Source organism: Leguminivora glycinivorella, chromosome 23 (assembly GCF_023078275.1).
Source record: "Leguminivora glycinivorella isolate SPB_JAAS2020 chromosome 23, LegGlyc_1.1, whole genome shotgun sequence".
NCBI lineage: Eukaryota > Metazoa > Arthropoda > Insecta > Lepidoptera > Tortricidae > Leguminivora > Leguminivora glycinivorella.
Genome location: NC_062993.1, coordinates 4,899,603 through 4,925,679, shown reverse-complemented (window position 1 = coordinate 4,925,679; position 26,077 = coordinate 4,899,603). Strand labels below are relative to the sequence as shown.

Sequence of the window (26,077 nt, the reverse complement as noted above, 5' to 3'; positions counted from 1 at the left end):
TTTGAAGTTTTTCTTCAGACCGCAAAAACAGCACCATACTAATGAAAAATGATATGTATACTTATGTAGTGTTAGACATTTGAATTGAACATATGTTATCATAATACACACAAACACTATTTTAAAACACTGCGTGAATACTACGACGGTTAAGAGCCCGCAGGACCCGAGCTCCTTCTCATATTTGAGGAGAATACACCCGTCGCGCTGTAGAGGCGTCACTAAGGCCGTTCGCACACGCACCTACTCCTCGCCTCAGGTGACATACCTGCAAAAAATTAAATTCATTAAATCTATAATTCTGATTGTACACGTGAAACATGAGTTTGCCGCTGATGAGATGAAGGATTTATGATATTTTGTATGATTTAACTTTATTGATTATTATTACACACTATCGTTTATTACACACTATTTATGTCACACTTTCGTTTTCTATCGACCCCTTATTTGCCAAGAGTGGCACTGAAACTTGAGTAGTTTCATGTGCTCTGCCTACCCCTTCATGGGATACAGGCGTGATTGTATGTATGTATGTATGTATGATTATTATTATTATTTGCCTGAGCGCTTTTGGAGCTCGCATCCTGCACAGTCTCCAATACGTCTGACGATTTCTTAGAAACTGATAAGTCTTCAAGAGGATACTTTGCAATTGTGGTTTTGTACATGGAATTTTCCTGTACTTAAAATATTTTATACCATACAAAATTACAAATGAAGCATTAGATAATTATAAGAAACACATTCGCAAAAGTAATTTTTAAATCAAATTTCTATTGAATATGTCTGATAGCGTGCATTAGGGTAATTTCGAAAGTCACAGAAAAATCACCATTATTTCCATCATCATATCAATATTCCCCTTTCGAAATTACCCGAGCATTTCTGTGCTTCGAAATTACCCCAATGCACCATGCTAAAAGAGTTGACCGTGACGTCACTAAACACAAATTCCTACTATTTCCATAATTAGCAAACTTAAAAAGAAGCTGATTTGTGTGCTACTCTGCGGAGGCGGCACCATAATGTTAATGAAATGCAACTAAATGTACGTATTATGTTTATGACTGTACCTCAGCAGTTCTCGAAAAGTTTATACAAAAATTAAGGGAAAAGTTAAATTTGTTTTTATTAATTCCTATTTTGTTACCAAGATTTTGTTGATAAATTGAGATTTTATTAAGTTTTATTTCGTCATTAGGGTTCTCTAGTATCTATATTTTCTTAATTATAAAAATTATCCTGTATATATCTTACGAAAGTCGAATTATATTACAAAATGTTGGTAACAAAATAGGATCAATTAAAATTTGCTGACGTGGCATTGTACAAAGTTGACGGGAATTGCTGACCTATACTGCCCCGCTAAGCCGAGTGGCGCTATCTCAAAACCAAATGATTTTGGAAATGGAACTGTCAGTTATAGATCCATACTAATATTATAAATGGGAAAGTGTGTGTGTCTGTTTGTTTGTCCGTCTTTCACGGCAAAACGGAGCAACGAATTCGAACGAATTGACGTGAACGAGTTGACGATTTGACGTGGTGATTGATTTTTTAAGTGGATATAGTTGAAGGGATGGAGAGTGACATAGGCTACTTTCTGTCTCTTTCTAACGCGAGCGAAGCAGCGGGCAAAAGCTAGTACTTTATAAGTTATCTGTGGATTTCCGTTTGAGATAGCGCTTTTCGGCTTTAGGAGGCCAGTATAGGGGGCAACGAAATAATGGGCTTTGAGCGTGGAAGAGACATATCTCCGTCTCACTTACCTGTACACCTCCTGACATAATAGCTCATAAGCAGGGAGCGTACTTTTCATGCCGATGACATTAATCTGACATCACGCTCCAAATTGGGTGATCCCAAATAGTTTATTGTAAATTATTAATCATTACTCGTCAATTATTTTAATCATATACAAATTACTTCAAATACAGTAGTCCATTTACATGTGGCATAAATAATACCTACTTGAAATGTGAAACGTGAATAAAATTATTTGATTTGTTTTTATAAATAAATTTAATTAAATAGTATTGTTAACAACACATTACAATAAATACGTAGAAAAGAGAATTTCTCTCTAACGTAAAGCACACCATCCTTCTTGCATTCATTACCATGCAAATAAATTCATAACTTAAAATGATATTGATGACTAATGATTAATAATTAACAATGATACAATTTGTGATCACCCTATATGGAGCGTGACGTCAAATTGATGTAATCGGCACGAAAAGTACGCTCCCTGCTCATAAGGTTCAGGTGGAATGCGGAACTACTGAAAGTACATAAAATTACTAAGTTGTAATGATTTTTTCAATACGTACATAATAAAAGGCATTTGTACGTCAATTTCCATAAGAAAAAAGTAGATAATGTAGATTCTATCTATGAGTACCGATACAATCAAAGCCCATTATTTCGTTTCCCCCTATAGGTGCAGTCATAAACATCATACGTACATATTGTACGTTATACGTAAATCTGGGCGACCGAGCTTCGCTCGGTTCTATTTTAATATATCACGTCTTTAGATAAAAAAAAAACTCTTATAAATACAAAAACAAAAAAAAAGACAAAAAACAAAAACTTAATTTCTGACCGGGATTCGAAACCCTGACACCTACGATCTATCTGCGTACATTAGACCGACCTCGTGCGACTGAGCTAAGCGGAATCAATGCGCGCGCGGCGAAATTAAGGACCATATTTTACGTTTACAAATGCGAAAGAAAAACTCATGAAAACTCGAAAATTCGCGTTTTCCGGGATCTAAGGCTACGCTAGATCGATTTTTCACCCCCGAAAACCCCCACAAAACAAATTTCAGCGAAATCGTTAGAGCGGTTTCCAAGATCGTCGGTATATATAAATAAATAAATAAATAAATAAATAAATAAATAAATAAATAAATAAATATACAAGAATTGCTCGTTTAATAGTATAAGATTACGTAACAAGAGTAAATACGTAATTACGTAACAAGAGTAAAGTCTAAAAAAAACCGGCCAACAGCGTGTCGGGCCACGCTTTCCGGCCGTAGTTTGCCGTATTTTTCTCCAAAACTACTGAACCTATCAAGTTCAAAACAAATTTTCCTAGAAAGTCTTTATAAAGTTCTACTTTAGTATTTTTTTTTATATTAGGGTTCCGTAGTCGTAGTTTCGCCATGTCTGTCTGTCCGTCCGTCCGCGGATAATCTCAGTAACCGTTAGCACTAGAAAGCTGAAATTTAGTACCAATATGTATATCAATCACGCCGACAAAGTGCAAGAATAAAAAATGGAAAAAAATGTTTTTTTTAGGGTAACCCCCTACATGTAAAGTGGGGGCTGATATTTTTTTTTCAAACCAACCCCAACGTGTGATATATTGTTGGATAGGTATTTAAAAATTAGTAAGGGTTTACTAAGATCGTTTTTTGATAATATTGATATTTTCGGAAATAATCGCTCCTGAAGGAAAAAAAGTGCGTCCCCCCTCTAACTTTTGAACCATATGGTTAAAAAATATGAAATTTTGAACTTGATAGGTTCAGTAGTTTTTGAGAAAAATACGGAAAACTACGGAACCCTACACTGAGCGTGGCCCGACACGCTCTTGGCCGGTTTTTAGGGTTCCGTAGTCAACTAGGAACCATTATAGTTTCGCCATGTCTGTCTGTCCGTCCGTCCGTCTGTCCGCGGATAATCTCAGTAACCGTAAGCACTAGAAAGCTGAAATTTGGTACCAATATGTATATCAATCACGCCAACAAAGTGCAAAAATAAAAAATGGAAAAAAATGCTTTATTAGGGCACCCCCCCCCCCCCCCCCCCCCTACATGTAAAGTGGGGGCTGATATTTTTTCATTCCAACCCCAACGTGTGATATATTGTTGGATAGGTATTTAAAAATGAATAAGGGTTTACTAAAATCGTTTTTTGATAATATTAATATTTTCGGAAATAATCGCTCCTAAAGGAAAAAAAAGTGCATCCCCCCCCCCCCCTCTAACTTTTGAACCATATGTTTAAAAAATATGAAAAAAATCACAAAAGTAGAAATTTATAAAGTCTTTCTAGGAAAATTGTTTTGAACTTGATAGGTTCAGAAGTTTTTGAGAAAAATACGAAAAACTACGGAACCCTACACTGAGCGTGGCCCGACACGCTCTTGGCCGGTTTTTTTTTAAACATATTATGGTTCAAAAGTTAGAGGGGGGGGGGGGACACACTTTTTTTTCCTGTAGGAGCGATTGTTTCCGAAAATATTAATATTATCAAAAAACGATTTTAGTAAGCCCATATTGATTTTTAAATACTTATCCAACAATATATCACACGTTGGGGTTGGAATGAAAAAAAAAATCAGTCCCCACTTGTGTCGCTCAACTTCAAACGTGGGTAAATCCATTTTGCTATAAGGTTAATTATCTTTCAGATCATATTACATTTTATATAAAATAAACCTTTTAGCAGAATGGATTTACCCACTTTTGAAGTTAACACTTTCGCAACCAGGCTAAATTTCGAACAATACCCCAGAAACCGACAGTACCCGATAGTCGGGCAACGACGTGCAACTCAATGCCGGACGCCGCGAACCCGATAGTCGGGCAAGCGGCGGACGCTCAGGGCTGTGCCAAGTAACTTTCGTATACGTGCATAAAATGAAAGAGTGCGTAGCACAATGTCGAAAATCAAATGTTCTAAGTACGAAATTCCGAAAGACATGACATCGAAAATCAAAATTGCTAATGTACGAAATTCCTAAATTCAACAGTGAAGTTAACTCCTCTTCGCGTAATTGTGGCTGAGAGTTGTGCTCATCAACTACTGCATCCTCGCCGAATATATTTATTAAGTCTCGCTCAATGTCATCAGGACCACGAGCATTCGCCATCGTCGTAGTAGAAACAACCAAATTAATTATCAATTCCAATCAGAGGCAAAACCACAAAGTCCAGTAAGAAAGCAGAAGTCACAGTTGTCCAGAAACAAGCCGATAGTCGTCAAAATAAAAATTAACACAACACAACAACGTCCAAAGCACATCACAAACCATTACGGAATGGCTCAGATTGCAAATTTTACACCGTGACCAGTGTGAAAAACCCGAGTCGCTAACTTCAAATAGATATTTATTTATTTATTTAATATTTTATTCAAAGCTACTTGTTTTGCTTCCACGCAGTTGCTATTTTATGACTTACCTATTGTCTTTTTCTGAGAACTGCCGCTTAGAAATTAGAATGTTGTTAGGTTCTTAGTTGAATTTTTTGGTTTATTTTTCTCCGAATTTTGTTTCACTAAAATAATCCTATGAGTACCTACTTTATCACTCTTAAATATTCGTAAACACAAATTAGGTTGTACGATTTACGAAAATTCTAACTCCTATTGATACATACCCGTGTATGCGATTTAACGTAACCAACTAATAAGAATTATTATTTTGTAATCGCATTAGGTAAAGTAAATAGAAATACAAAGTGAATTAATAAATATAATAATCAACTGTACCAACTTTTCGACCACATAAGTACATTATAATCAGAAGACAGTCAGTGGCAGCCCTGAGGTAGCGAAGATGCAAAGCTTGCCCGACTATCGGGTACGTTGGCGTCGCGTGAAGGTTTATAGCTCTTGCTCGACTATCGGGTATGCCGGCATCTGAGTAAAGTTTACGAGTACCCGATTGTCGGGTACGCGGTGTCCAATGTGTTAAGCGACACACTTTACATGTACCCTAACAAAACACTTTTTTCCACTTTTTATTTTACCACTTTGTCGGCGTAATTGATATACATATTGGTACCAAATTTCAGCTTTCTAGTGCTAACGGTTACTGAGATTATCCGCGGACGGACGGACGGACAGACAGACATGGCGAAACTATAAGGGTTCCTAGTTGACTACAGCACCCTAAAAATGATGTGAGGTTGAGATGATTATTTATCAATACATCCTTATTATAGGCTACTTTCCTTCTAGTCAAATCAGCTTCTTTTTAAACTCTCAAAACGAATTTGAATGATTTGCTGATATGGAAATTAAATGAAAACGTGTCGACTGACATCAAGGTCAACTCATATGATCATTATAAATTTCAATGAGACTTCTTAAATAGAAATTGGGTTTAAAAATATGGCAGATTATTTTTAAAGGCAATTTTTATTTAAGTATTGCTTTGTCAATCTCCTTGCTCTCGTTATCACTACTGTCATTGTCCGACATTTTGTATTTACTGAATAAAAATACAGAAATAAATAAATGAAGAGAAGGGTAAAATGTGCAAGCTAACCAAATTCCATCGGGCCAAACAAGGTGAGTGAGTGCACTGTCGCGATGACACATGGATCTGCAGTTGGAGAATGGCCTGGCACGAAGTAGCGGGGCTCTGGGCCACAACCATCTGAAATGTCCGGTACGTGGGCTATATAAAACAAGTGCAAATAACAGGGAGGGAGGTGCAGAAACAGTTAATGAGAAAACCCAGGAATATTTATGAACACACACAAATAATTTGCAATTAAATGCACCCAAATATCAAATGCTACGCAAACGCTACACATCTCTTAGGTTAATTAAGCTGAGCTCGGACTATCAAAGGGTCATTTTGGATTATTTACGTGACGTTTTTATACTTGGTACACAATAAAATACAAATATAAATGTTGTAGATAAGATACAAATATTGTACTCTCGACGGCTTTTTATTGTCAAGTTGTAATATCAAGCAATCACAACTGACTACATACCTAAGGGTCACTTGCACCACCGAAAATGGAGGGTTAACCCGAGGCTAACCCACCATTTCATATGGAATTTGACAGTCGAAAAGGGAATCAAAATAGACGTATAAATGCACAACTACCTTTCTAAGCTTGAGAAAGATCCGCCGCGTCATTTGCACCCGACGACTGCGTGATGACTTGATGACGTGGCACTGGGATAGACTTCATTGGCCATTGCTCGCAGGCCGGGTCCTGTTATTGATCGCCGACTTGTCCAGGATGGCGGCAGATGATGGGGCATGGGGCAACAAAAAGAACCCTGAACCTGAACACAGTGAAAAATTATATTGAATTAGAATGTTTAAAATAAATCGCGTAATGCGCCATGTCGGTAGTCCGGTGGCGAGCCTTTTTTCTGTAATATGATATCTTGGGGATTCACGCCGATTCAGTGCGCGCCCCGAGACACGCAACGCTTAAGTGGGAACGCCAGAAACCAACCTAGTCCCACAATAAACTCAATAAGCTATCGAATAGTTAACTGCCACATAGGCTGTAAATGGGTAATTAAATAGCAAATCTCACCATTTTTCCGATCCGGTCAGCTAGCTTCAGCTAGCGGATTTATTTCCAAGTTCACACAGCAGCACAGCACGCACGACACGATAGAAGATGGCGGCATTGGCGTCCGCCGTTTTTTTTTAATTTATTTCCAGACCATGGATACAAGTCCTTCAGTCGCTCGCGGCGCGTCGCGGTCCGGGGTTGCCAACTCTAAAACCGTTCTCAGAAACAGAGGGAAAATTATATTTATAATATTCAGAGCCCGTAACTTTCATAATAATATTATTTAGTTGCGTCACCGTCAGTGGCGAAAATGCATATCGTGATTTCGCTAGGACGGGTATATACATATAAGTTGTATTTCATAAGAAACCCCCCTTAGTAATTAGTCTCTGGCATATAATTTATAAGTGTAGGTATTCAAAGAAGAAAATATTAATTTACGTGAAATGATCAATGAAGGATTTAGAAATTACTGACAAATATTATTTTGTATGTTTTAATGTTTATCTTTTAATATTTATTGTGATTTATTTTCAACACGGAGTAAAAGTGTAAAAGCATCTCAAATAAAATAATTATAATGTATTAAATGATAATGCAAGTTTGAATATACTATACTTATGACGTTTTTCAGTACAAAATCGTGCTTCGAAGTTTCGACCCAGCATAATATAATTCGCTTCTCGTTTTTCTTGAAACGAGTTTTAACTTTTTTTTTCTAAAAACATAATTCTTGAAACGAGTTTTAACTTTTTTTCTAAAAACATAATTCTTGAAAGATTTTACTTTTCACTTTTTGACATTTATCAATGAGGATAGTGAAACCTCAGTGAAACTAATCTCCATAGTGGCATCAACTCCCTTAAAAAGATCTTTTTTACTGAGTAAGGCTTCCCACAGACAGTCTTAAAAATTCATAATCTTAAAAAAATTTGTATGCAATTGACACTGACAGATCTGTCAGTGTCTTGTCAGTGTCAGTTTGAACTGTCAGATTGCATACAAGTTTTTTTTTAAGATTATGAATTTTTAAGACTGTCTGTGGGAAGCCTAACAATTAGATTTTTTTTCAATTGATAGTAACTCTGAAGCTAAGCGATGTCCAAAAAAGTATAAGTAGGTACATGACAATATAGTCTCTAAAAGTGGTCAGGAATACACTGTTAAAATCTTTTGACGACGTTAAAAATATTTAGGGTCTGTTTAACAATGTCTAACTAAAGTATAGCTAATCAATAAATAAATTAACTGCGAGATAAAACATCCCACAGTTTGCGTTTTGGTCCAAGAGCTGGCAGGATTTTTGAGCAGGTCCTTGAGGCAACCTGGAAAGGTGCTCAGATGCTTCTCCAATCATAACCCACATCAGGTCTGCAAGTCTGGCAGCTGGGGAGTGGGGCTTTATCGAGCTATGAATTAAAGATTTAATTTTTTGGGCCCAAAAAAGGTGTTTGAGGCAACCTGGAATTATTAAAAAGTGAAAGTAGAGTTCCTCAGAAGTCGTATAGTGTTCATGCCAGATAATTTGGCCGGGTTCTTCACCGCGCCAGAACCGTGCAAAGTGGTAAAAAAATCCAAAAAAGGTTCTTGAGGCAATCTGTCATTTTTACCAGTAAAACATGAGGGTCTAAATAGCCATGAAAAAATAATGCCATGACATGAGGTGGGTGGGTGGGTGCCATGACGTACCCTGCCATTCGATCTTGAAAGTCAATTTTTTAGTTTTTCGTAAATAACTCGTAAACGGTGGCCCATAGCAAAAAAATATGTTAAACAGAAAATATCTATATAAAATTTCCTACAAGAAAGGTTATGTACGTTTTTTCGATAGGATCAATATATAAATGGACTAGTTTTTTAAAGGTGCGCGGGGCCCGAGGGCATTTGATTTTTCCAAAAAAAATTTTTCTCATTCCTATTTTTGGACCCCGTTCTTACCACGTGAAAAATTTTAGCGCGCTCGGACCGAAGATAAAAAAATAACAATTCAAAGTCGGCCATTTTGAAATTTTTTAAATGCTATTCGATGGACCTCAGATAACTAACTACATACAACATTAGTTTAAGTACTTTTAACCTTTTTCCTACCGTTACGGAGCTATGGGGATTAAAAAAACCTCCATACAAATTTCAATCAGTCTTCAAAGGCCACCATTTTGAATTTTTCAAAATTTTGTTTTTGTATACTAATCTTTGGGCGACTGTACACGCATCTGCCAAGTTTCAGTGCGCTCGGACCATTTTGAAATTTTTCAAAAAAAAAGTCGGCCATTTTGATTTTTTAAAAATGCTATTTAGTGGACCTGAGGTGACTGTATAACATTTGTTTTAGCACTTTTCACTTCTTTGTACCGTTACGGACCTGTGGTAATTAAAAGACAAACCTCCATACAAATTTCAATTAGCCCTCAAAGGCCGCCATTTTGAATTTTTCAAGATTTTCTTTTTGAATATAAATTTTGAGGCAACCTTCCACCCGTGTGCCAAATCTCAGCGCACTAGGACCATTTTGAAATTATTAAAAAAAAAGGTCGGCCATTTTGATTTTTTTTTTAATGCAACTTTTTTCTACTCCGAGACCTGTATGACATTTGGTCGAGCACCCCCCGGCTATCTCTTACGGTTTAAAAGTTGCCATACAAAATAAAAGTGGCCAATTTTCTCACACTCGTAGCATTTTTAATTTTTTTTTAATTTCATTCGAATCAAGGCCGCTAAGAGATTCAACGACCAAAATTTGAGCACTCTACGTAAAGTCGGCCATTTTGAAAAAAAAAAAAGGCGGCGTCAAAAATTTCCCAGGGTCCTCACTGCCAAGAATAATGTTATACAGAATTAATCTACATAAACTTTTTTAATATTATGTAGATTAATTCTGTGTAACATTATTTTTGGCTGTGAGCCACCGTTTTTGAGTTATCAACAAAAAACGGCCCATGTAATCTATTTAAAAATACTTTCCAACTAAAAAAATTATCCTAGCGTAAAAACCTATATAACATTTCTTATAGGAAATTTTATGTAGATATTATCTGTTTAACATATTTTTTTGCTGTGGGCCACCGTTTACGAGGTATTGACGAAAAACGGAGCATGTAATCGATTAAAAAAAACTTTCTTACTAAATTATCCATTTATATATTGATCCTATCCAAAAAACGTACACAACCTTTCTTGTAGGAAATTTTATGTAGATAGTTTTTGTTCAACATATTTTTTTGTTGTGGGCCACCGTTTACGAGTTATTTACGAAAAACTAAAAAAAATGACTTTCAAGATCGAATGGAAGGGTACGGCTACGGACCCCACCTCATGTCATGGCATTATTTTTTCATGGCTATTTAGACCCTATCTTTTACTGGTAAAAATGACAGATTGCAACCGAACCCTAATAAAACTTATTATATTATATTATTATTTATTTTTTCCACTTTTTATTTTTGCATCTCAGCAAAAGCAAATTTCAGCGGTTTCCAGTCCAGGACGGACGGGCGGATGGACAGACAGACAGACAAATATGGCGAAACTATAAGGATTCCTAGTTGACTACGAAATACTAAAATAAGCGCCAAATTTGAAACATGGGCGAAGGTTTATTGTGCCATAGAAAATTTGAATTAGGCGCCTTTTTTAAACGACAGTATTTGCTTGGCCATAATTTTCTTTAAATAATTTTATTAATGTAAATGTTGCAAATAATTGTGAAAATAAAGTTATCGAATAATAATACTAAAGCCTGACCAGAAATATATGACTATTATTGTCAAGAGGGCGCTGTTTATTCTGATGTATGGGGTGACATTGCAGTTTAGTATGAAGAATAGTTCTCATATTATATTTCTCTCTTTATTAGGTTCTCAGGCTTTATCAATCTATGACTTTCGAGCCAATTCGTCACTACTTTTAAAAAATTTCGTATCTCACGCTGTTCCTCAAAGTTAAAACGCAGTAAGTCTATATGCATTCCATACATACTTACTACAATTTTCTTTTCATTGATAGACGAAGATATGAGTTTTTTTTTAAAGTAGTGACGAATTATTTATGTCTCCTGATTTTTAGGACACGTGTCTTCTGATTTTATTCAAATTGGACCTGGCAACACTGAAATAATGTCAGAATCTTTTCTTTGACATTATTTACAATTTATATTATTGTACATAATTGGTTTTTTCACTATTCTTAAGCTAAAAAAAACACCTGTTTGTCCTCCAAAGAATACCTTATGTACGTATGAAACATATTCTTTCTTCTAGTATGAATTGTACGCATATTGCCAAACTTCAGGTTTAATTAATATAATATTGTTAATCAAACTACCTCTTCTATTTTGCAGTGGATTCACAGAATGATTGAGGATTTGAGGGAAGCATGTTAAGACTGTGACAATATGGTCTTAAGGCAGCCGGCCTCATTGAGAACAAGAAAATATTCTGCTTCATGTAGCGGTTGTTATTTGTTAATATGACATGTCTCGGCAGTGTAGTGACCCTGTGCTTAATTAAGGCTTCAGGCTCAAATCATGGTGAGGGCATTTTTTTATATGATAAACACTGACATTTGTTTCTCAATAAATGTATTATTATACACGGTCAGAGTATAGCAAAAGGACTTAGAAAAATTTGTGAACAATTTTTTTTTTGTTTTTATGCAGTACTATTCTAAAACATTACTTTGTTATAGGTAAACCAAAATGTAAGCGGCCGGTTGAAAAAGTAGCAGAGTCGAAAATGGAAATTAATGAGCTGCAGAAGTAAATTTTAGAAGAATAATTCTCTTCTTTGTTGTATCCTTGTGGCTGAGGGACATGACGAATGAGGCCATTCTTTACCAGTGCTCTTCACGCCACTCAATCCTGGGCCCGGTGCATGCTAGCCTGCAGTGGTCTTTGTCAGAGATGTTATTGTGTCTGCCCAATGTGTGCCCATGCTGCCACTTCTTCACTTCCTTGCCGTGTCCTGTGATTATGGGAATAATATGCAAATAAAAACCAACAATGGGCCATCGAAGAACAGGAGAGGGCATGTGGGCCTTAGAGAAAGAGTTGTTAATGTGAAGACTAAATAAATTCAACAAATAAAATCTCAACTATAATACTGTCTTTGGTACACCCGCTACCATCGCGTCAAATAGTGAAAGTGCAGTTCAGTGTAAGCAAAGACAGTGTACAAGATATACCACTCACCTATGGCATTAGTGTTACTAGACCACATTAATACATAAAGACTATTTTTCTAAACTTGTCCAAAAATTTTATTAAAAAGGTGTCGGAACGCCTTACAGGTGTCTCGAGGGACCAAATAGCGGGTTCCTTCTTTGCTCAGAGGTTGAGTCTGGCGATGCAAAGGGGAAACGCCGCAAGCATTCTTGGGTCTATGCCGGAGGCAGGGGATCTGAGGGGGTTTTTTATATTTAGTTATAACCTGCTTGTGTTAGTTTTAGTCTTTAGGGTTTTAAGATTTAATTATAAGATTAAATATATTGTTCGTAGTTGTTGTTGAATAAGCAGTGTTTGTGTGTCTGACTAACGAAAATATAAATTCAGATTCTAAACGTCTAAACTTGTGTATAGCTCTGTGTTGTCTTAATAAATCCTATTGGAAACGCTGTTGTTGTTCTGATTAGCCAGGCCTAAACGGTACCCTTCACCATCTTATAAGAGTACCAACTATTGGGAACCTGAACCTAAATGACAGTAAGGGTCACTTGCACCACCGAAAATCCGAGGTTAACCCACCATTTTATATGGAATTTGACAGTCCACTAACCTTGAGTTAAGCGGGTGGTACAAGTGGCCCTTAAGGGAACGCTATCACACAATGAAGCTAGGAATATATTGCGCGGACGTCTGCGATTGCACGTGCATGACCGACAATCGATAGTTTGCACAATTCAGTGTATAATCATTATCCAGATCGCGTCCGCGGTCGAGACCCATAATATGTTCCTAGCTTTACCAGTTCCACAATATAATATATCGTCACTACTTTGAAAAAATCTCGTATCTCACCCTGCTTCTCAAAGTTAAAACACAGTAAGTCTATATGCATTCCATACATACTTAATACAATTTTCTTTTCATTGACAGACGAAGATACAAGTTTTTTTTTAAAGTAGTGACGATACAATATTATGTGGTATGTACGTGGCTTGGCCCGAACCCACTGATGCACACGCCGCTACGTATCAGGGAGGCAAGTATGGTCGCCCGATAAATGATAAGATAAAACATCAACATCGTTCATCGCTCGACCATACTAATGCCTGCCAGGGTGCACACGTAAGGCACCGGCCACATCAGAGCGTCGCGTGTCTCGGGGCGCGCAACGGACGTCGGCGCCACGCCACCTGAGTGTAATTCAAAAAGCGTCTCCTCAGTACATTTTGTATAGGAAGGACGTAAGGCGCGCCGCCAAGCGGCGCGGCGCGCGCCACGCCGCCGCCACGCAACCGGGGGCGCGTCTTAGTGACCGGCCACACCAGAGCGTCGCGTGTCTCGGGGCGCGCAACGGGCGTCCGCGCCACGCCGCTTCAGTGTAATTCAAAAAGCGTCTCCTCAGTACATTTTGTATAGGAAGGACGTAAGGCGCGCCGCCAAGCGGCGCGGCGCGCGCCCCGCCGCCGCCACGCCACCTGGGGCGCGTCTTACGTCTTTCCTATACAAAATGTACTGAGGAGGCGTTTTTTGAATTACACTGAAGCGGCGTGGCGCGGACGCCCGTTGCGCGCCCCGAGACACGCGACGCATAAGTGGGAACGCTGCCTTACGTCCTTCCTATACAAAATGTACTGAGGAGACGTTTTTTGAATTACACTGAGGCGGCGTGGCGCGGACGCCCGTTGCGCGCCCCGAGACACGCGACGCTCTGGTGTCGCCGGTCACTAAGGCCGTTTTCACATTATCCGATCCGAATATCGGATGTCGGAAGGATTTTAATGGAAAGTAAACTGCATGCTGGGGATGAATCTATTGAGTGGTTCGTGATGGAGTCGTTGGATATCCAACATAGGTCTTTCAAAAGGTGTAGGGGTTTGAAATGAAATTCGTCCTTGATGTAACTTACCCTAAGACCGTTTTCACATTATCCGATCCGATATCGGATGTCGGAAGGATTTCAATAGAAAAAATCCAAGATGGCGCCGGTAATGTATGGGATATCGGTCCGACATCCGATATCGGATCGGATATTGTGAAAACGCACTAATACCTACCCACCGAGCAGTAAAAAAACAATCTGAAAAATCTAATAGGTATAGCTCAAAACATCTATTGTGTTTATAATTTGCCCTGATGTTATGCTATTTTGATACGGGTAATATTTATAGATTCTAAAATAGATTCATTAAAGGAAATATCAATTTGTGATAACGCAGCAAAATTATAAAAAATATATTTAAAACGGTCAATGACTGCAATATTGATGTTAAATGTTTAATAAACGTTATTATTTAAAATTGGTGCAACATTGAGAAATTAATTCTTAAAAAAAACAATTGCCGTGACATTGTATTTATAATTACCTGTAATGTTACAAAATAAATATACCGGTTATATCAAAAGGTTTTATTGAAGTAAATCTTAATTTGTGATATTGCAGCAACTACATAAAACCAATATTTCAAGTGGTCAATTGCAGTAATATTGATTTTGAACATTTGGGAAACTTTATGCTACGTATCAGGGAGGCAAGTATGGTCGCCCGATAAATGATAAGATAAAACATCAACATCGTTCATCGCTCGACCATACTAATGCCTGCCAGGGTGCACACGTAAGGCCGTTTTCACATTATCCGATCCGAATATCGGATGTCGGAAGGATTTTAATGGAAAGTAATAAACTGCATGCTGCTGGGGATGAATCTATTGAGTGGTTCGTGATGGAGTCGTTGGATATCCAACATAGGTCTTTCAAAAGGTGTAGGGGTTTGAAATGAAATTCGTCCTTGATGTAACTTACCCTAAGACCGTTTTCACATTATCCGATCCGATATCGGATGTCGGAAGGATTTCAATAGAAAAAATCCAAGATGGCGCCGGTAATGTATGGGATATCGGTCCGACATCCGATATCGAATCGGATATTGTGAAAACGCACTAATACCTACCCACCGAGCAGTAAAAAAACAATCTGAAAAATCTAATAGGTATAGCTCAAAACATCTATTGTGTTTATAATTTGCCCTGATGTTATGCTATTTTGATACGGGTAATATTTATAGATTCTAAAATAGATTAATTAAAGGAAATATCAATTTGTGATAACGCAGCAAAATTATAAAAAATATATTTAAAACGGTCAATGACTGCAATATTGATGTTAAATGTTTAATAAACGTTATTATTTAAAATTGGTGCAACATTGAGAAATTAATTCTTAAAAAAAACAATTGCCGTGACATTGTATTTATAATTACCTGTAATGTTACAAAATAAATATACCGGTTATATCAAAAGGTTTTATTGAAGTAAATCTTAATTTGTGATATTGCAGCAACTGCATAAAACCAATATTTCAAGTGGTCAGTTGCAGTAATATTGATTTTGAACATTTGGGAAACTTTAAGTTTAGACATTGAAGTAACATTGAAAACTTGATGTTTAAAAGTTAATGTTGCTGTAACGTTGCATATGTAATATAGCTAATACCTTGTTGCAGCAATGTAATAAATGAACATTTAAATAACTTGTAATCAAAACATCCTTGCAATATTATAATATTAGTTTTCATTTGTCATGTTACAATAATATAGCAATACTAATTTTCTGAAAGTTTCAAATTACCAATAAGTTGAATGTTGTTGTCATATTTCTCCGACCTTACATTCTAAACTTACAAATGTGAGGTATGTAAACTTACTGCAAGTTATTGTAAGTTTCATGCTCAGTGGGGGCTTTATCTATCTTACTGCGACATATATATCGGAGCGGTCAAAGTGCTCACATGTATCTGCAGTCTGCACACGCCTCATTATCAAGGCGTGTAACAATTTTTGCGCGCCTCAGCCGCTCAATGACTGTACAATCCGTTCCGTAGCTTATCATAGTTATCTCTGTCCGCCGCTCTTCCGTATGAGACAGAGCTTCAATTACCTATTGTACTCTAGCCTTTTGTCCAGAAAAGTACCCCTTTAATAGGTATATAGGGTATATAGGGTAGGCCTGTTGGAAGCGCCAAAACATATACAACAGCTAAGAGCAGAGATAAAACTTGGAAAAAACTTCCTAATAAAAGATTTATATTAAACAAAGTTGTTTTTATTGTTTCGTGATAGGATAAATGCCATAAAATACAATTCACAGGTATATTCTGATGATTTTAATCAAAAACACAGTATACAGCTGCACTGCAGATCTCTCACACTGTTATTTAACACATTTAGTATCCGATACGATCACAAGTTGATCATAACCAGCGTTAAACCTGGACCAGCGCCAAGAAAATTACATACATCTTGAAAGTTCCACTTCCTCAGAAGAATCACAGATCTTTCCAATCACTCATACTATCCATGTCCCAGAAGTCTTGACATCGATAGCAACTGACTCCACAACAATTGCATAAATAAATAAAACACGGAAGACAAAAAAAATAAGGGACGGTCATAAGTATAAGTGTGCACATTATACTATTCTTTCAGTCAAAATTTGATAAACGACAATTTATTGTTGTTGTGGCTGGCTGGTGCTGTTGTGTACAGATAAAGTGTACACAACATATTTAAGTATTGGCTATAAAATATGCATGGCTTGTATTAAAGTTGTATTGAAAATTATGGAAAATATTGAAAGATGTCAACAACCTGTCGAGTTATGGGGTGACCATTCTTAATTTTTATGCTTTAAGGCTCCTCTACACCAGGCCCCGTAGCCGAATGGCATTTCTCCGACGCCAAACGAAAGCGATACGCCGCTGGCTCTGTCGCGCCAATACGCAAGCGCGATAGAGATAGATATCTACTAGCGCTTCGTTTCGTGAGCGTTTCGTGAGCGATTGTGCCATTTGGCTAGCCACCCTGGCAATAATACACGAAACTTGCGCAAAACTACGCAGAGGGCGCCGTGTCTAAAAAGTCTAAATAAAGTACTGTATGGGACCTATTACTCTTGACCATGAAGAATCTGTCTATCTCTATTCTCCATGCTCTTGACATTTTCTTTATCCCCCTTGAAATCTGTCAAAAGAATATGATGGAGTGAATGTAGCGTGTTTAATTTATAAGTAAAACAAATAATGGTAATGTTGTGTGCAAAACACAGCATTACCATCAATACGTACCATCAGAACTGTTGTTGTAACGCACAGAAATTGTTGTTGAAATGAAATATTTATACGTTATCAGAAAGATGAAACATTGAAATCAGCTTATTGTTGATTATGAAACGTTTGCAATTGAAACTAACTACATCAAAATGAAACATTAAATTATTAAATGAAGCTTTCATAGAAATTTCGTTATTTAACAAAAACAATGCCTGCCACACCAAACCTGTTGCTGAATTAAAAATGTTGTTAGAATAACTCTACAGATATTCTAATTGGTGAACTGAAACTCACAAGAGACTGTCTTCATTTTTATTATTGGACCGAAATATACCTATATATACAACAACAAAATTGTTGTGGAAATGAAACTATTAACATCAACATTGTAAATTGTTGTTCAAATGAAACAGACTTGGTGTAACTAAACGTCTTTAAATTTGTTGTGAACATACACGCAACAACAGGATACTTGTAGCTGACCTATGAAATATTGTTGATTGTCTTAAAAATGCCCCTGTGCGGTCTTATATGGTGTCTTCTTCCATATGCATTGCTCTGCCCGTTTTGGATATGGCTATTCAACCTGTTTAAGATTGACTGTCGAAAATGCCAAGATTTTTGGGATATCGAAAGTTGTACAGATTGGTGTACCTACCATACTAAATGGTATTAACATTGATTCGGCCCCGCAGCGTCGGATGTAATAGAAAGACGTCTTAAGTCATCTTGCGGGGCCGAAGGTGCTAAATGACTGTTTGCTAATGTAAAAATTACTGAATAAATGTAGTTTCCGTCATGTTTGTATAATTTTTATTGTTAACTTTCTCAGTTGCATAGGTTATATAATAGGTATTGGTGATCTTATTTATGAACATGATATAGTAGATAAAGGTTAACCGACTTAGACGTCCCGCCCTATAAGTACCCTGTAAAATACATTGCGCAACACGGGGAGGAAGTTGAATATTACTAACGAGAGTAACTTAAATCACGACGGCTTGCCGGAGTGATTTAAAGACTAGTTTGCAATATTCATACTCCCCGAGTTATACACAATGTTTGCCATCACACTTTCAATATAAAAAAAAATATTTAAAAAGATAAAAAAAAAGTTAAATGCGGGACTAGAAATTTCATAACTACCTTGAGAGAACGATTTTTCTATATCTCCCGCTCCGCCTGCGTGCAAAATCATATTTAGTGTGAGAATGCGATGACAAACAAATACCAAAGAGTATTATGAAGTTTGACCTGAATTTTAATCAATTGATTTGCTAGCATCCGGGTAGAAAAAAAATGACCGCTGTCAAAAAGCTGACACTATACATCACTATACCATACTATAAGTCAGGGAGAATAGAGGTAAGGAGGAAAGTCTGTCGAAGTAGAACAGTAGAAAAAATAACCGACTGAGGCCCTTTAATTGCAGTTGCGCTCTCGCTCAATGATCAGCGACGTGACATGACATTAGACGTTCTTTTCTCTAGGTTGATTTCGTCGAACTGAGCAAGTCAAGACGTAGCCCCGTGGTAGTGCGCTGGCTTCGTATGCAGATGGTCTCAGGTTCGATCCTGACAGCGGTCTTTTTGTATTTTGATTTTTTTATATTTTAATTTTCTTTTTGTGTAGTTTAATTGTGTTTAGTTTTTGTTTTATTTATACAAATATATCAACTTAAGCCCTTTTACATTGTTTGCCCCATCTTAGGATTCTTAGGTAATGTTGTAAGTCTTGCGAATGAAATTTCGAAAAGTCGTAACAAAACAAAATTTCAGATACTAAAAAAATAAAATGATTCAGGAAAGGATATTAGTAGGATAAAATAAAAAAGCTCTCATCAGGATTTGAACCCGGGACCTCTTGCTCCGTAGGCGGGGACACTACCGAGAAGGCTAAGAGATTGTCAAACCCTTATGCACCTGCGATTGCAGCGCCACCTATCTTTTCTTTTTTATGTGCACTTCTGATACTTAAAGCTTTCGCTCCTTACCTCTAATCTTCATACTATAAGTTTTTGCCAAGAACTATGAACATTATAATGATAAAATAAGCATAATTATCTTAGAAGCTGTATTATTTACAAGATATGATGAACACATTATCATAAGCACCGTCTTTGAACAATCACAGTTGAAATTGTTGTTTAAGTGAAATTAGCGACCTATGAAACTGTCGTAAACGACATGTGTTGTATTCTTGGTGTTATTTGTCCGTATATATTGTATTATTTATTTTGTGTTCCATGTTGGGTGTGGCTTTGCAAACAGTGTGGAAATGAATGCACTTGCTGCCAAAAATGCACATCCGAACCTGCTGACGACTGGTGAATAGCAAGGTGCAATACCTACAGTTATGAACTATGCGCACATGTATGGCATTTTTCCATTTTTACAATATTGTGCTCATTGAAACGACGCAAGATTGTAATTCGGATGATAATGGCTTAAATAAAAAGAACCGGCGGCGGAAAGAGAAAAAAATAGTTTGAAGATATTTTTGTTGTAACAATGTGTTTTCGTTTTTACAAAAAACGTATTGCACTAAGTATAATGTTAATATTAAGCGACAAACTACGTAATAGTGAACGTGAACTGAGCTGTATTCTTAGTAGTTTATTCATAAATAAATAAGTAAGAAAGAAAAGTAACTGAGTACCTATATTTTACATTGCTACACGGCGTACTTACCGTGGTCCGTGAGTCATCTTCTCTAGTACCTCTTAGTTCTGGAGTTATTTATGTATGAGGCTGTTTGTGTAATGTATCTACAGTGAGATAACAATTATTTACATCATCGAGTACCTGACCAAATCTAAATATGATTTGATATGTTGGAATCTAGCGACACATCGTTTTAAGCCAAAGGGTTACAGTATTTGACTTTTAAATCTGGGTAGGTAGTAGGTAACCTACTCGGGTTCGAGACCAAGCTCTGGACTTCAGAAATATTTAAGTTTTTGATGAAATGTACCCACATTATTCTTCTTTACAAAACAAACGCGCTACGCAGACACACTCCAATCACTTACAGTCAAGTGCATAAATAAATGAGTATAGAAAGGTACATTTCATCTGAATCCATTGATATTTTCCACTAGATTGAACTCTATCCAAGACAAACTATGTAAATTAGTATATATAAGGCCATCATTTTAATAATGAAGCGTTCATTATCTAACTTACTTATAATGGTGTTACTTTCTACCCTTCCTTCCGCATCATATTTTTACCGATTTATTGCGTTTCCACATTATCTGATTTGATATTGGGTGACGGACCGATAATACCGACCGAAATATAGGATATTTTAAAGGCGCTTGACCACTGACTTTGACATCCTTCCTACATCCGATATCGGATCGCATAATGCGAAAATTGTGAAAACGCACTTAGGGTATGCGCCCGGGGGCAACTTTGTCGCCGCAACTATTTAATCTTGACTCGACCAAACTCTACCATCAGTCTATGAACTAGTATGAAAGTCGCACACATATAAGCGACGCAAATTTTCATATACTGGATGTGAGAAACAAAATATTTGCGACGACAAATTTGCCCGTAGGCGCATACTCTTAGACGTCTCACCCTATAGAATCTATCCCATAAATAAATAAAACAAATAGAGTCTGTTCGGAAAGAGTATTTTGGTATATGAAGGGTGCAGACCTGAAGTTGACCTGAAGATTATATTCAAGAATATTATATACCATGGATTTTGCGTGCCGACCAATGAGTTGAAGCCAGGTTCATTCACCTTTACTCCTATGTTCTATCTCTTTCCGACACTGTGATGTATTGCCAGATTAGTTACTAAAAAAAAACGTATAAAACATTCTTCAATCAAATTGACTTACTTTTCTTTGTATTATACGAAAAAAAACTCAATCAAAAACCTTATTTCTCCGGTATTTACCTCCTGCGTACTATGGGAACACTAATAATAAAAAAATATGCCCGATATGTCAGAATTGTCAAAAGTCATTCACCGATTCAGATATTTATTTTGCGAAATAAACGTTTTTCGACGATTTACTTAAGTTCTGCGCTATGTATTGCATAGTGAACCATTGTGGAAGTAAATGGAAACCGAAATCCGACGTAAAATTTCACAAGTAAGTACTTATTTTACCAAAATGTTCATAAACCTCGCTGGCAATAAATTTTCTGCTATTTTGCTTGTAATCTTGGTTAGTTCTTATCATTATATTGTTTTCATTGTCTCAAATTATATCAAAATTCCCACGAATAGGTTTAGAACGATAAATATGACCTTTAAAGAAAAATAATGCTATGTGTGGTTTTACGACTAGGGTGACCAATCTTTTTTCTTGCATGGTATTTACTCTTATTGAATGGAGCTAAATCTATCAACTTGGTACGGTTTCTATGTTCATAGTTCATATCACAGTATAATAATACCAACTTTATTGTTTATGTCTTTACAATTAACATGAATAATATTAAACTTTTCAGTGTTCCAAAAGATGAAGGAAGGAGGCAGCGTTGGCTGTCGATTGTACCGATAAAAGGAAATGTTTCAGAGCGTTCGACAATTTGCAGATTTGCACTTTAAGCCTGAAGATTATGACACAGAAAGAAATTTTAAAAATCGGTCCAGTAACGACGGAGATATCGTGGCATAAACATTAAATTGAGATACATATATATATATATATACATGCGAAGAGAATTGAAATACGTACGAATTGAGAACCACCTTCCTTGAGATTTGGGGCGGCGCTTAAAAATAAAGATACTTTTTTAAAACGTCCTAGTATTTCATTATTTCCCCATTGACAAATACTTCCCTTATATTTTTGTGGCTATTCCCACTAGTTACCACCAAGTTTTTACCTGTCCTAACTACTGGGATTTTCCCCACATTGTTAATTACCACACCGGGGGTTGATAGCTACTGGGATTAGTTTTCCCAGTAGTTACTACCAAAATATTATTGTGATAGTTTAAAGTGACTGAAACATTTTTTAATAAATACAGGTGTCAGTAAAAGAAAAGTTATATTTTAAGCCTCGTGTTGCAACACTCACCACGCTCTTATTCTGGAACGGTTCTGAAAAAAAAATCCCAGTAGTTTACCACTGGTAAAAACTGTACCGTATTTTGTGGCGTAAGGCAAAGTAACTGCAGAGTGGTATAGAAATGGACCTTATTGGCGGTTGACAAATTAGTAAGGTGCATTAGAGTAATTCCGAATGACAGAAATGTTCAGATAATTCCGAAAGGGGAATCTTGATATGACGGAAATAATGGTGATTTCTATGCGACTTTCCTAATTAGACGACTTTCGGAATTGCCCTAATGTACCTTACTTTTTGAGTTTGTGAGGATGGATGTTCACTTTCGTGATAAAACGATTGATCGGATTTGAATTTAATAGAATAGAATAGAATAGAAATCGTTTATTCGTGGTAAATTACAATAGGTATTAAAAATACAAACATTTAATTATTAAAACATAATATAAAAAATATCGTTTACCACGAAATGGTCCCGCCTCAGCATAATGCTAACCATACAGTCAGCGCTGGTCTTCCGGCGACACCATTTGTGGGCTATAAGTTACAAAATTAATCAGTCGTATAAACGTAATACGTCAAATTCCGCGGGATATCCCTAATGTATGCTTAATCATGGACACCCTAAAGAAAGAGATGCAAGACCGGCGTGACGTAATTCAAGGTCAAATTTTCTGGCTTCAACGTAATGTTCGGCACGCAATATCCATGGTATATAATATTCTTGATTATATTCAAATATAATAGAATTTCACTTCCTTAGTCTATGATTATATTGATAGGTAGATTTGCTAGCATCCGGATAGAAAAAAATATAATCACTGTCAAAAAGCTGACACAAAATAAATCTAACCTCTATTCCATGATTTTCTGCCAAGTGACCTATGAATATTATAATTATAAGCATATAGTAACGAATAACACATTATCATAAGCACAGCTTTGAACAGTCTCTGTGAAATTGTTGTTGAAATGAAATGAACGACCTATGAAACTGTTGTAAACGAAATGTGTTGTATTCTTGGTATGATTTGTCCTTATCTCTTGTGTATTCCATGTTGCGTATGGTGTTGCGACAAATGTGGAAATGAGTGCGCCTGCTGCAGAAGATGCATGGACGATCCTCCTGATGACTAGTGAAATACAGGTGGAACACATCTATGAAATATGCCCCTATTTATGATACTTTACCGTCTTTAATACCTTTCCATTTATACAATGTTGTGCTAACATTTAACCACGCAAGATTCTAATTCGGCTGAAAATGGATTAAAATGAAAATAACCGTTTGAGAAAGATTATGTTTGAAGATATTTATGTTCTAGAAGTGTGTTTTCGTTTTACAGGAATACACGTTGCATTATAATGTTAATTTTAAGTGACAAACTACGTAAAAATGAATATAAACTGTTCACGGACGCTGAGTATGGCAACTTCGAAGAAGATTTATAGCGATACTGGTGGAATTTGTAGACTTAGTCCTACTGTTTTTTTTTTCCTATGAAGTACCTGTATGCTATGCTCTAGACCTCTACCTATCTACAAATTGGCCTTTGTCATCAACACTTGTTGTTAAGAGTTACCAATTTACATTGTATTTAGTGTTTAACGCCTAAGACAAAAGACTAATTTAATAAAGGTATACTGTACTATGTAAAAGTTGTTTATATTTAACTTGTTGGTCGTGCGAAACACTGCAGGCAGAAAATAACCTCCAAGGTCTTGAGTTTTTTGAAAAAGAACAAATTCAATTCGAATGTTAGACTACTATTGGATTAAAGAAAGTTCCTAATTCGACACTGCAAAAGTGAGTCTTGATGTTAGGAGGCTGAAACCCATTTGCTGTTGTAAAAACTGTAGACTGAAAAGCATAGATAGATAAGTTAACTTGTTAATATTAGAGAAACAGACAGACAGAGTCGGACCATAACGTTTCCTTTTGTACCTTTATGATACGGAACCCTAAAAATATAGTTTAAAAAATACCCATTTGCATTAAGTTCGGTATTATTAGAGATACTAAACCTTGGGCTGGTTTATAGGGTTTTTAGGTTTAGGTTGTGTAGTATTTTTCAAACATCTTGTGTACGACGGTAAATTTGCGTTTCATGGTTAAAATTATATGAATAAATCCTCCGTCCATCCACTCCATAAACTAATTTTCTTCTTTTCTGACAACCTCATGAAAATACATCATAATTTATCATCTTTCAAACATTTGACATAACTATTTATACAGAAATCTTTAAGCGTAAAATATCATCTACACCAACAGCAAATCTAACGATGATCTAGCACAATTAAGAGGTCTCATGGAACTGTATTTAACCAAATTTACCTGTGATTAACAATGGGAAACTATTTTACCAATTATTTTGGTGAATTCAAAGACGCCGGGAAAAGCTGGGGGGCATGCTGGGCCTGTATTGGAGGAATCCTATGTTTTTGGGTCTGGATTCAAGTTCTCAACATGTTCGGCTGTAGGATTAAGGATGAAAATTGCATACTATGTTATGGGTACCGTGAAGATTACGACTGAGTTCGTCAAACGCACTTTGGATCGTGAACTATTAGTACTGAGGGCAAATTTGTAGTGATAACGAAGTGGTAGTGTCGTATTTCACGTGGTGAAGAAATTTTGAACTAGAATTGCGGAATTTGAACTATCTCAGTGAGAGAATTAAAAGGTCTCGACTATTGGAATAATGGGTTGCATGCAATGTTGTTGCAGGTGCTTGCAAATTATTACGTGTATTTGGTGCTTCATGTGGTGCTGCCGTATGTGTGGTAATGAATGTTGTGAAGAATGTTGTCAGTGCTGTGGGGGCGAAGGAGCGGATTGGGACTGAACTATTAAAGTGTTCAAATGAAACGTTACATTGTTGTCTCGTGTTGTTCAAATGAAAACTTGTGACAAAATTGATGTTTTGAACTTTTTGTTGATTTAAATGTATTTGTGTATGTAATGTGCTGTTTATGTATAGGTTTCTGCGCAGATCTTGTAAGGTGTTTTTGTTGTGTCTGGCTTTGGGAGTTTATTTGCGGTGACGATTGTTGTCCAGAATTAGACAATGATTAGAGATTTCGCCACAGACATACAGATATTTGAGATTGAACTTGTTCAAACGTGAAATCAATATTTTTGTGTTATTCGAACCTAAAAATTGTTGTTTTGTATTTCAATATTGTATTTGTATTTTTAAATGTAACGTGTTGTAATATTTTAGATTGAACTTGTTGGTTAAACGTGAAGTCGATGTTGTTGTTTTGTGTTGTTCAAACCTAAAAATTGTAGTGTTGTATTTTTAAATGTAATGTGTTGTTTTTGTCCGTTTTTCTGCGCAGATGTATTGCGGTGTATTTGTTGTATGTGGTTGTGGACTGCCATTTGCGGTGATGGTTGCTGTGAAGATATCGAGAATGACTAGAGTCCAAAATAAGTTTGCAATGATTTTAAATAGTTTGCCACGCCTGTGCAAAT

The 26,077-nt window shown here is 36.4% G+C and overlaps 2 long non-coding RNA genes across 2 annotated transcripts; one reads left to right on the top strand and one right to left on the bottom strand.

The window, feature by feature from the left end:
* Positions 1–7,447, bottom strand: LOC125238332. Its single transcript, XR_007178430.1, has 4 exons — positions 7,313–7,447; positions 6,868–7,052; positions 6,295–6,405; positions 1–268 (listed from the first exon to the last, which is right to left on the bottom strand). It is a non-coding gene; the product is annotated as an uncharacterized LOC125238332 (long non-coding RNA).
* Positions 7,448–11,221: 3,774 nt separating this feature from the next.
* LOC125238334 lies at positions 11,222–12,901 on the top strand. The gene is made up of 3 exons (XR_007178431.1): positions 11,222–11,521; positions 11,631–11,819; positions 11,978–12,901. It is a non-coding gene; the product is annotated as an uncharacterized LOC125238334 (long non-coding RNA).
* Positions 12,902–26,077: the final 13,176 nt, after the last annotated feature.